At 41.9% G+C, this 11,280-nt stretch overlaps 1 pseudogene; it reads right to left on the bottom strand.

Moving 5' to 3' along the window:
• Window positions 1-947: 947 nt before the first annotated feature.
• On the bottom strand, window positions 948-10,604 carry LOC142430422 (peroxiredoxin-2 pseudogene; annotated as a pseudogene).
• Window positions 10,605-11,280: the final 676 nt, after the last annotated feature.

Raw genomic sequence — 11,280 nt, 5'->3', positions numbered from 1 at the left:
ATGATGAGGATGACTCGGGCTTTATGAGGGTGGGCAGTGATTGGTTCCGTTGTGCACAGGGTGACTGGGAGTCAGAAAGGACTCAATGGCTCCTAACAACAATGAAAGAGAATACATTCCACACAACTGCAAAGAAAAGATCTATTGTAAGAAGAAGCAATAGTTCCCTGCCTCACAGACTTACTGCCCTCCAGAATAGAACTCATACACAGTTGACAAGGGGCTGTTAATCTTTACAAGGGCAGATTACCTCAGCGTTCTCCTGTGGAGGAGCTGCCAAGTTCCCCCTCCTACCTTTTCAGTGAGTGAGTGCCCAACATTTAGCCCCCTGGGCCACCGGGGCTCCTTTCCAGCCCCCACTCACTACCAATGGGTTGGCTTTTATTTGAAAACTTGCTGCTCTCTTCAGCTCTGGGAAATTTTTCTTATGACAATTTTTTGATCACTTTCTCTGTTTTCTCATTTTCTGGAAATATTGCTGGTTGAATACAGAACTCTTCAATGTATGCTTTATGTTACGTTTTTTAAAATCTTTTTTTTCTTAACTAGGCATTAATTTTTAAAATGTATCTTGTATTTTCTCTTGAAATTATTTTTGCAACTACATATTTAATTTTTAAAATATCCTTTTTATTCGCTTTTCATAGCAATCAAAGTTTTGTGGGTACAAACTATCCTGTAATGTCTCTAGAGACAATTATTAAAGATTTCTTTTGTTGTTGTTGTTTTTGTTCCTGATACTTTATTGGTCACCTTAGGCCCCTACCCTGGTGGATGGACATCTGAAAAGGAGGGGTGGGGTCACCATTCATTAGCTACCAGGGGCATGAGAAGACCTTAGCCCAGTCCTCCAAGGTCCCAGATGAGGAGTTTCGAGGGGGCAGGCTGGCCTTTCCTGGGTCAGCACAGGTGGGAAGAGAAGACCCAAACTTGTCCCGCTGGCAGGTCTAGTTGTGCTTGGAGAAGTATTCCTTGCTGTCGTCCACATTGGGCTTGATTGTGTCGCTGCCTGGCTTCCAGCCAGAGGGACACACTTTTCCGTGCTCATCCATGTACTGGAAAGCCTGGACCAGCCTCAGAGCCTCGTCCACGGAACGCCCACAGGCAAGTCATTGACCTGATCTGATGAAGGACACCCTTGCCATCGATGATAAAGAGGCCCCTGTAAGCGATGCTTTCATCTTCCTTCAGCACACCATAGTCAAGGGACGAGCTTCTGGTCACATCAGCCCGCAGGGGGGATGTTCAGGGGACCCAAGCCCCCCACCTTCTGAGGAGTGTTGGTCCAAGCCAGGTGGGTGAACCGAGAGTCCACGGAGACTCCCAGCACCTCGCAGCCCAGCTTTCGGAAGTCATGGCCGTGCTCGCTGAAAGCAATGGTCTCCGTGGGGCACACCAAAGTGAAGTCCAGAGGGTGGAAAAAGAGCTTCACGCACTTCCCTCTGTAGTCGGAAAGCTTCACCTCCTTAAGGCACCGTCCCCCATGGCCGCGGCCTGAAAGTTGGGGAGGGCTTTCCGATGTGTGCGTTGCCGGAGGCCCTCACTAAAAGCTGCGTGAGCTAGGGCCGGACGCACGGACAGGCAGAAGCACGGACCCACGTTCTCTGCGTCCTATGAAAGATTTCTTAAAGTTATTATCATTTGTGATTTATCTGTATCTCTTGGTACCACTTTGAAGACTTAAAGTGAGCCTGACCCACATCATGGTATTTTCAATCACTTCATATACAAGTGAAAGCTGGCGAGTGAATGAAGAAGACCACAGAAGAACGGATGCATTTGAATTACGGTGTTGGTCAATGATATTGAAACTGCCATGGACTGCCAGAAGAACAAACAGATCTGTCTTCAAAAAGTACAGCCAGATACTCCTTAGATTAGAAGAAAGGATGGCGAGACTTTGTCTCACCTGCTTTGGACATCCCAGGTGGGCCAGTGGCTGGAGGAGGACCTCATGCTTGGTAAAGTATCGGGTCAGTGAAAATGACGCCGCCGCTCAAGGAGCTGCACTGACACAAGGGCAACAACAATGGGCTCAACCGACTGAGAGGGAGGATGGCACGTGGCCAGGCAATGTCCTGCTCTGTTGTGCATGGGTGCACTGTGGCTCGGAACAGACTCAGCGGGTCCTAACCACAACAACTCTTGTGGCTAAAATGAAAAACGTGTGTTTCTAATTTTTAAGGTACACAAATGGAGCCCGACTGGTGTAATGGTAACAAGCTGGGCTGATAACCACAAGTCAGAAGTTGAAAATCCCTCCAAGGAATCAAGATCAGGCGATGAATCAGAGCATATTCTTAGTGTGTTTTTGAGGAATTGTGTTGTGACGGGATCGCAGTCAAATATTTCATATTGTTTTCAAAGTGGCAAATGCTTTATACCATGCGATGGAAGAGGTTTCTTTTTAAATTTCTAAAAATGATTTAAGTCTTGAGCGATTACTTGTTTGAAATAATATAAAAACATCCATCCTAAATGAAAAAGGAAAGTAAACATACTTAAAATGACAAGGTTACTATAAATAAACCGAGTTATATTTATTTTACTAAGTCTTGGCACTTGGAGGAATAGTGTTTTTCATTTATGAATAAATAAAATGATTAAATATTGTGACTTAAGTGAAAGATAGATGCATGTTTCTTCAGCAGAAAGAAAAGCAAAAATTAGTGGCAGATGGAGCTCATTGAATTTAATTAATCAAAGCAGCAAAATTATCAGAATTGCTTTTCTTATTAAAAAGCTTTTTTCACGAGGTGCCCAAGAGACCAGATATAAGGCATCATGCAAAAAAAAAAAAAGATATAAGTGTGTATGTATGTGCATATATGTGTATATGTATATATGTATGTGTATATATATATATATCATATTAAATGAAGGGGGAAGTGCAGAGTGGAGACCCAAGGCCCAAGTGTCGGCCAATGGAGATCCCCTCATAGAGGGGTTTAGGAGAGGAGATGGGTTAATTAGGGTGTGAGGTAGTATCGATGAAGAACACAGCTTTCACCCAGATCCTGGATGCTTCCTCCCCCCAACTACCATGATCCGAATTCTACCTTGCAGGGCTGGATAGGACAGAGGCTGTACACTGGTACATATGAGGGTTGGAGATACAGGGAATCCAGGGCGGATGATACCTTCAGGACCAAGGGTGTGAGGGACGATGCTGGGAGAGTGGAGGGTGAGTGGGTTGGAAAGGGGGAACTGATTACAAGGATCCACATGTGACCTCTTCCCTGGGAGAGGGACAGCAGAGAAGGGGGGAAGGGAGACTCCGGATAGGGCAAGATATGACAAAATAACGAGGTATAAATTACCAAGGGCATATGAGGGAGGAGGGAATGGGGAGGGAGGGGGGAAAAAAAAAAGAGGACCTGATGCAAGGGGCTTAAGTGGAGAGCAAATGCCTTGAGAATGATTGGGGCAGGGAATGTATGGATGTGCTTTATACAATTGATGTATGTATATGTATGGATTGTGGTAAGAGTTGTTTGAGTCCCTAATAAAATGTAAAAGAAGAAAAGAGAAAAAAATGATTAGGGCAAAGACTGTACAGATGTGCTTTATACAATTGATGTATGTATATGTATGAACTGTGAAAAGAATTGTATCAGCCCCAATAAATTGTTAAAATAAATAAATTAATTAATTTAAAAAATAAAAATAAAAAGCTTTTTAAAATCTACATGTGAAAGAGGATTATTTAAGTTTAAGTTCTGTTTTTATTGTTGTTGTTCTTTATTGTCAGTTTGGTGAAGGCTTGCAGAGTAAATCCATTTTACATTAAAAAATTCATATTCAATTTGGGTTATGTTATTGATTAAAAGCCCCGTTTTATGGTTAAATTGTATGCCAATTTGCACTTGTGTGAGGATACGGATGAAGTCCAACATGCCAATCAGGTCACAGCCTAATGACTTCTCCATCATGGCGTGGCCTCTTTGTAAGACATATGGTGGAGAGCCCCCTCTCTTTCCTTTCTCCTTCCTCCTTGACTGATTCCTGTGTGGCATATGTGAGGCCCTCAACCCACGTGGCCCCCAGGCCCAGGGAGCTGTCAGCATCCTACACGTTCCTGCAGCCTTTGGATCCCTGTAACTCGGCACCCACTAGGGTGTGATCTCCCAGCTTTCCACTTCACCGTCCTGGTTCCTTCCCCGGAAGTTGCATGAGGGTGAAGACCTTCAGTTAGCTTCTGACCCATGGAATTGAGTTGGACTTGGCTGGACCACTTACTTGATATAAAATTCTTACTTAATCCAAAGTTCTTTCTTATATATATACGTGCCACTGGTTTGGTTTCTTTAGAAAACAGCCTAACATACCCGTGAAGCAGGATCACTTGACCCGCTTTAACCCTGTTTTCAATAACCACGCTTCCTTCTTTCCTACACCTGCCTATCTCCTGAACATTGGGTGATTTTTATGTATAAGAGTGTATTCAAATAAGCAGTCCCTATGAGTGTTCCAATGAGTGATTGGACAGAGAGGAGATGCTTACAACTTGCTCTAGTGATCTCAAAAAGCCCCTGGGAGGTAAGCACCCAGACGATCAGTCTTTTGAGATCACAGGATAATCTTTGTCCCAGTACAATGAATTTTTAAGTATGTGCATATTTCAACATAGACTTTTGCCTCTAAATCCCTTCATATGGCTCATAAAAGGATAATTAAAAAATAAACAAGCATACAAATAGTTATTATCCACATTAATTGATTCAACAAATATTTCCAAATACTTATTATGTTCCAAAGAGACTCTGGTGGTGCTCTCTGACTGGACTCCTAACCACAAGGTTTGTTGTTCAAATCCTCCAGGCATTCCAGGGGGATATGAGGCTGTCTGTTCCTGTAAAGATTTAGTCTTGGAAACCTGATGTAGGATTTCTGAGTTAGAAGCTACTCAATGGCAGTAGGTTTAGTTTGAGTTTTGCTGCGTTTCAAATAATTTACTTAAATGCCTACAATTTGTTTGTTCTTTTTTTGTCTTCTTGCTAACTTACCTAACATATTCATTTGTTGTAATCAAACTGATGCCAGCTCATAGCAACCCTATACAACAGGATAGACCTGCCTCTGTGGGTTTCTGAAACTGTAACTCTTCACAGTAATAGAAAATCTCATCTCTCTTCTGCTGATCAGCTGGTAGCTATCATATTCTCATATAAGGAGCCGATAAACTTGCCTAGAACCCCTATTACAAGTTATCAAAAGTTCCTGGCCGGGGGGTGAGGGGTGGGGGGTGGTGAGGAGCCAGAGGAAGATGGCCTGCAGACAATAAGCACAGGAACATTATCTCCTGAGCACCACCAGGGGGTTTCCACCAGGAGCGAGATCCTGAGTCTCCTTGAATTGAGAACATCTCAGAAGCTAAGAATAGCCAGTGTTCTAAGGCGGGAGACCAGCAATGCCTGCTGAAACCCCCCTTCACCATTGGCCAGCAGCACCAGCCTCTGCCGTGAGCTCCACTCCTCCCCAGTACAGCCAGTTTCCCCTGGCCTCTGAAGCAACCCAGCCAGCCAAACCTCTTGCCTTGCTGGTCTCTAGGGCTCTATGTGGATAGCAGATCTCACGGGCACTTTGGTGCAGGCATTCTCAGTATGCAAGCTACACTTTTCGCCATTGTCCCCTTTTTCCTTTATTCTTCAGTGCCCACTCCCACCCCATGTGCCCTACCTGCCCCACATGCCTTTGCAAATTAGTGTTCTTGAAAATTCTGCCCTATCGCTAATCTCCACTGTTCATGTAAATCGTGCCCAGTCACTTAAGAGTGTAATCTGTACAAGTCAAAAAAGCAGAAAACATTAAAAGCTATAACAAAGTTAAAATGAATCAAAAGGGAGATCAAATTAAAAGATGTTAAATTTTAAGCTAACTGTATCTGCAACAAACCACTTTACATGATATCCACTCTGTGTGATATCAAGGCGATTCACATTCCTGGTTTATGGTCAGAGGGAATTTATCAAGGCTTAATCCACCTGTATTACCCTTTCACTTTTTTTTCAACTGAAGTTACTCTAAAATAAGCAAAAATGGAGCATGGAGTGGGGCAGCTGAAGCGTGTGAGAGAAGCTCAAGAAGGCCTCCCAGCGGCTGGGGAAGGAACTCCAGCAGGAGGGCTGACCCCTGACCTCACACTCTCCTTCCCAACACACCTTTCTGGTGTAGGACTGTTGTCCCCCGAGGCCCCTTATTCCACTGGCACCCCACTCCACTCCCCAACCGGACAAGAGTGGACAGACAGGTGCATCTTGAAACAGGAAGTCTCTCTGAGCTGGGTAGGGGGCTGGCTCGGAGCATATTCAGGAAAAGGGACTCCCCCAGGCCCCCTCTAATCCTTCCAAACCCTCCGAGTGAATAAAGCTCAAAGAAAACAAACAAAAAAAGTTAAAATGGAGATGAAATGATAAGATATTAAACTTTAACCTATGTCTGCCGTAATTGATTTTAACATGCTTTCTGTCTGATAACAAGACTATTCATGTTCGACGGTGATCAGAGGGAACTCACTGGAGGCTCAATCCATGAGTGGACCCCGCAAATAGATTTCTGGATTCCACTGTCATCCTTATACTTCTGAAAACTAAGTGTTCAAATTTAAGCTCTGATATCATTCCCTCCTTCAGATTTGGATTTTATTCGTTACAATCATTGGATCACACAGGTCAATGTGTTTCTTCCATGTGGACTTGGTTGACACCTAGCATATTTTGCCTTGAGGTTGTCCAATGAACAGCAACCCAAGACTACCATGTACTTATTATTTTCACTCCTTGCTCTATTATGATATGTACTAGTCTAGTAGGCATGGTTCTCTCTTTATGAATGAATATTACTGAAAGCTTTGTCCAGTCACCACCTCCACATTGTTCATCACCAGTCCCCATTGTTTGTGTAGTATCCAGTCACTTAAGAGTTTCATCTGTACAAGTCAAAATTTCATATATTGGGGCTCACAGCTCATCTGTGTTTGTATAATTTCCTTTTCTCAACAGTGTTTTAAATTCTATATCACTGGCTAAATTAATGACACTATCAACAAAATTACCTTATATTCCAGTGGGTGACTGACAATGTTCTTTAACATAAAATGATAATGATGTCTCTAAGATGAACCAGACACATACATAAGCCATAGAGATATGAATGGATTTTTGGCTCACACCGAACTATAGCCCCCAAAGAACTATTCATTCTTTGACATAACCCTGCTTGATGTTGGGCCTCATGAAGAGATCGCTGAGTATATGGATGACACAGTGAAGTGAAAGATGGTGCTCAGCTATCAGAAAGACTAGCGCCATGGATCTTAAATTCTCCAAACAAAGCGACATCTTTGCTTTTTAACACTTTAAAGAAATGTTCTGCAGCAGGCTGTTTAATGTAATACATCATTTGATTTTTGACTACTGCTGCCATGCTCATTGATTACAGATTTGAGTAAAATGAAATCCTTTACAACTTCAATCTTTTCTCTGTTTATTATGATGTTGCTCGTTGGTCCAGTGGCGAAGATTTTTCTTCTGTAGTCTTTGTATATTTGTACCCTTCCATATGGAAGGCTGTAATCTTTGATCATTATCAGTAAGAACTTCAAGTCTTCTTCACGTTCAGCGAGCAAGTTTGTATCATCTGCATATTGCTGTTCTGCTTCCAGTAGTCTTCCTCCAATCCTGCTGCTGAGCTCTCCTTCGAACAGTCCAACTTCTAAGATGATTTACTCAACATAACGAAAGAACAAGTGAGGTGAAAGGATAAACGATAGTGCGCATGGAAGCACCAATGTGATTTGAAACTAAGCAATACACACTTTATCTGTTCAATGAGTGCTTTGTGATCGAAGTACAGGACCCACATGAACACAAAAAAGTATTCTAGGATTCTCGTTCTTTATAACGGCATTCATAATTTGTTAGGATCTCACAGTTGACTCCCTCTGCATAGACTATTAACACAAGTAGACATCTTGATGTTCTCTGCTTCAGTCAAGGTTAACCTGATGCCATTCCCATCGATGGAGGCAAGCATCAAGCAAGGCCATGCAGTAAGAACTAAATGCTCTTAGATTGGGGCTAGAATTAAATACAAGCCCCAGTCCATTCATATATCTAAAGCTTACATATGTCTCTGATTCACCTTTGAGACATTATTACCATTTTATCTTAGAGATCATTATCCAGCACCCCCCTGGGGCATTTGTGGATTATATGATAATAAAAATGCTTTTTAAAAAACAGGAAGGAAGGAAAAGATCAAGTGGGCGTCAGAGAACAACGCTTTGTAACTTGTCTGAAGCAGAACAGAAATTTTCAGAGGGCAAATTGGGATGCTTTTTAAAAAGAGCTTTCCCTGACTTCAGCATGAGATCCCGCTTTCCACAGCCTCTTCTCATCCCGTTTGAAATTCTTGCACTTTCCCATCAATGTATTGCTCCTACCAATTTACGATGATATTCAGCAAAAATGATTTGCCTGTCTTGTTAAGGATATTGCTTAACAGTTTCCACATTCTATTGCATCACCTTTGTTTGGAATAGGCACAAGTAGACACTTCTTCCACTTGTTAGCCAGGTAACTGTCTTCCAAACTTCTTGGTGTCAATGAGTGAACACCTGCAGCACTGAATTTATTAGTTAAGATATTTTAATTTATAGCCTGTTGATTCCTGGAGCCTTGGTTTTGTTTTGGGTTTTTTTTGCAATGCCTTCCATGAAGCTTAGACTTCTTTTAACACCATTGATCCTTGATCATAAGCTGAAATGGTTGCATATGAACCAATGGTGTACAGTGACTCTGTATTTTTTTTTACATTTTATTAGGGGCTCATACAACTCTTATCACAATCCATACATATACATACATCAATTGTATAAAGCACATCCGTACATTCTTTGCCCCAATCATTTTCAAAGCATTTTCCCTCTACTTAAGCCCTTTGCATCAGGTCCTCTTTTTTTCCTCCCTCCCCGCTCACCCCTCCCTCATGAGCCCTTGATAATTTATAGATTGTTATTTTGTCATATCTTGCCCTATCCGGAGTCTCCCTTCCCCCCCCTTCTCTGCCGTCCATCTCCCAGGGAGGAGGTCACATGTGGATCCTTGTAATCAGTTCCCCCTTTCCAACCCACTCACCCTCTACTCTCCCAGTATCGCCCCTCACACCCCTGGTCCTGAAGGTATCGTCCACCCTGGATTCCCTGTGCCTCCAGCTCCCATATGTACCAGTGTACAACCTCTGCCCTATCCAGTTCTGCAAGGTAGAATTTGGATCATGGTAGTTGGGGGGAGGAAGCATCCAGGATCTGGGGGAAAGCTGTGTTCTTCATCGGTACTACATCGCACCCTGACTGACCCATCTCCTCTCCTAAACCCCTCTGTGAGGGTGTGAGGGGATCTCCAGTGACCGACAAATGGGCTTTGGGTCTCCACTCTGCACTTCCTCCTTCATTCACTATTTTATATATATATATATATATATATATATCATGATGTCTTATACCTGGTGACTCTGTGTATTATAGCTTCTTTGGGTGTTTCCTGTACCATTTGATATTTTGTCCATAGAATGCTTTAAAATAGCAACTCAAGGCTTGAATATTTTCTTCAGTTCTTTCAGCATGAGTTACTTCATAAGCTGAGAATGTTCTTCCTTTCCAGTTTTCTAACTCGAGGCCTTTGTATATTTTGTTATAGCATTTACTATGTCTTCTCAAGCCATCCTTTGAACTCTTCCATTCAGCAGTTTTCTTCATCATTTCAAGATTCAAGAGCAAGTTTCAGAGTTTCTCCTGACCTCCATTTTGGTGTTTTTATTTTGTTCTCTGTATCTTTAATAACTCTTGCTTTCTTCTTATTTGATGTCACTCCACAATTTGTCTCGTCTTCAGTCATTGGTATTCAATGCATCAAATTTAATTTTTGGATGATAACTATATTCAGGTGGAATATACTTAACCTCATAATTTGGCTTTGGTGGATATATTTATAATTTTCTTGAGTTTCAATTTGAACTTTTATATGAGTAATTAATTATCTGTTTTCAGCCAACAACTGTTCTTATTTTGGCTAAAGATATTGAGCTTCTTCATCATCTCTCCCCACAGATATAGTTTATTTGATTCTTACATATTCCAAGACATGAGGCCCATGTGTAGTCACTGCTTTGGTTGCTGTAATGAGGTATTTGCAATGTATAAGTCCCTCGTCTTGTAAAGTTCCAGCACGTGAGCTCTAGCATTGTTTTATCAGCAGGGCCATATTTTCCTATTACTTATCGTTCTTGATTTCTAACTTTCACATTCCAATAATTAGTCATTGTTGCTGCAACTTGATGTTGTTTCATTTCCAGATGACAGGATTTAGTCAAATCTTCTATTTATTTATCTTCCTTGTAGGCATATGGACATTATCCTATCACTGCCAGCATTGAATAAATCTTAAAATGGTTCCTTGATGATGAAGGCAATAACATCCTCTTCAACTTGTCATTGATGTTTCAAAATGACCAATACCGCTCTCTTTCAGCCCATTAAGACCTAAGACGTTGGTCATTACACATTCCATTTCATTGTTGACAACTTCCAATTTTCCTAGATCCATATTTTATATAGACCGCATTCAAATGATGAATGGGCACTCGCAATGGTTTCGTCTCATCTAAGGAAGGCCTTGAACACTTTACCGCATCATCTCACTACAGTGGACTCTCCTTTGGGGAGGGAACTCTTGCCCAGGTGTATTCTGCGTGCCGTCCAACCTGAGGAGCGCATCTTCCAGCACCGTGTCAGACAGATCTCGCTGCGACCATAAGGTCCCGCAGGACAGTTCTTGTAACTAGACCACCAGGTCCTTCTTCCTCATCATACAAACTAGAAATAAGCAACTCAAGGGAAACCGATGATCTAACAAGTGTTCTATGAAGACTATGAAACAACCAATAAGTGAAAGAATAAATCAAAGGGAAAATTAGCAAAGAGAGCCCCATAGAACTACGGGCAGTAGACAAAGAATAGAATTAGTAAAGAATACCAGTGAAAGGCTACAGAAACTCCTGTGCCAAGTACTTATCTGCAAATTTAGAAACGTGGTAGGTGGATGATCAGGGATCCCCTTACCTAGGTGATTGCTTTTAATAGAAAGAACTTATTTTACATCTTGTGTGTTCTGTGATAAAAATATTTTCCCCACAATCCGGACCTGAGTAGTTATGTTACTGCAATACAATCACCTCTTGTATAAGGTCTAATATAACCAGTATCTCGTAATGTAAAAGAGG

This window comes from Tenrec ecaudatus, chromosome 1 (genome assembly GCF_050624435.1).
Source record: "Tenrec ecaudatus isolate mTenEca1 chromosome 1, mTenEca1.hap1, whole genome shotgun sequence".
NCBI classification, from domain to species: domain Eukaryota; kingdom Metazoa; phylum Chordata; class Mammalia; order Afrosoricida; family Tenrecidae; genus Tenrec; species Tenrec ecaudatus.
This window is presented reverse-complemented; position numbering and strand designations above follow the sequence as displayed.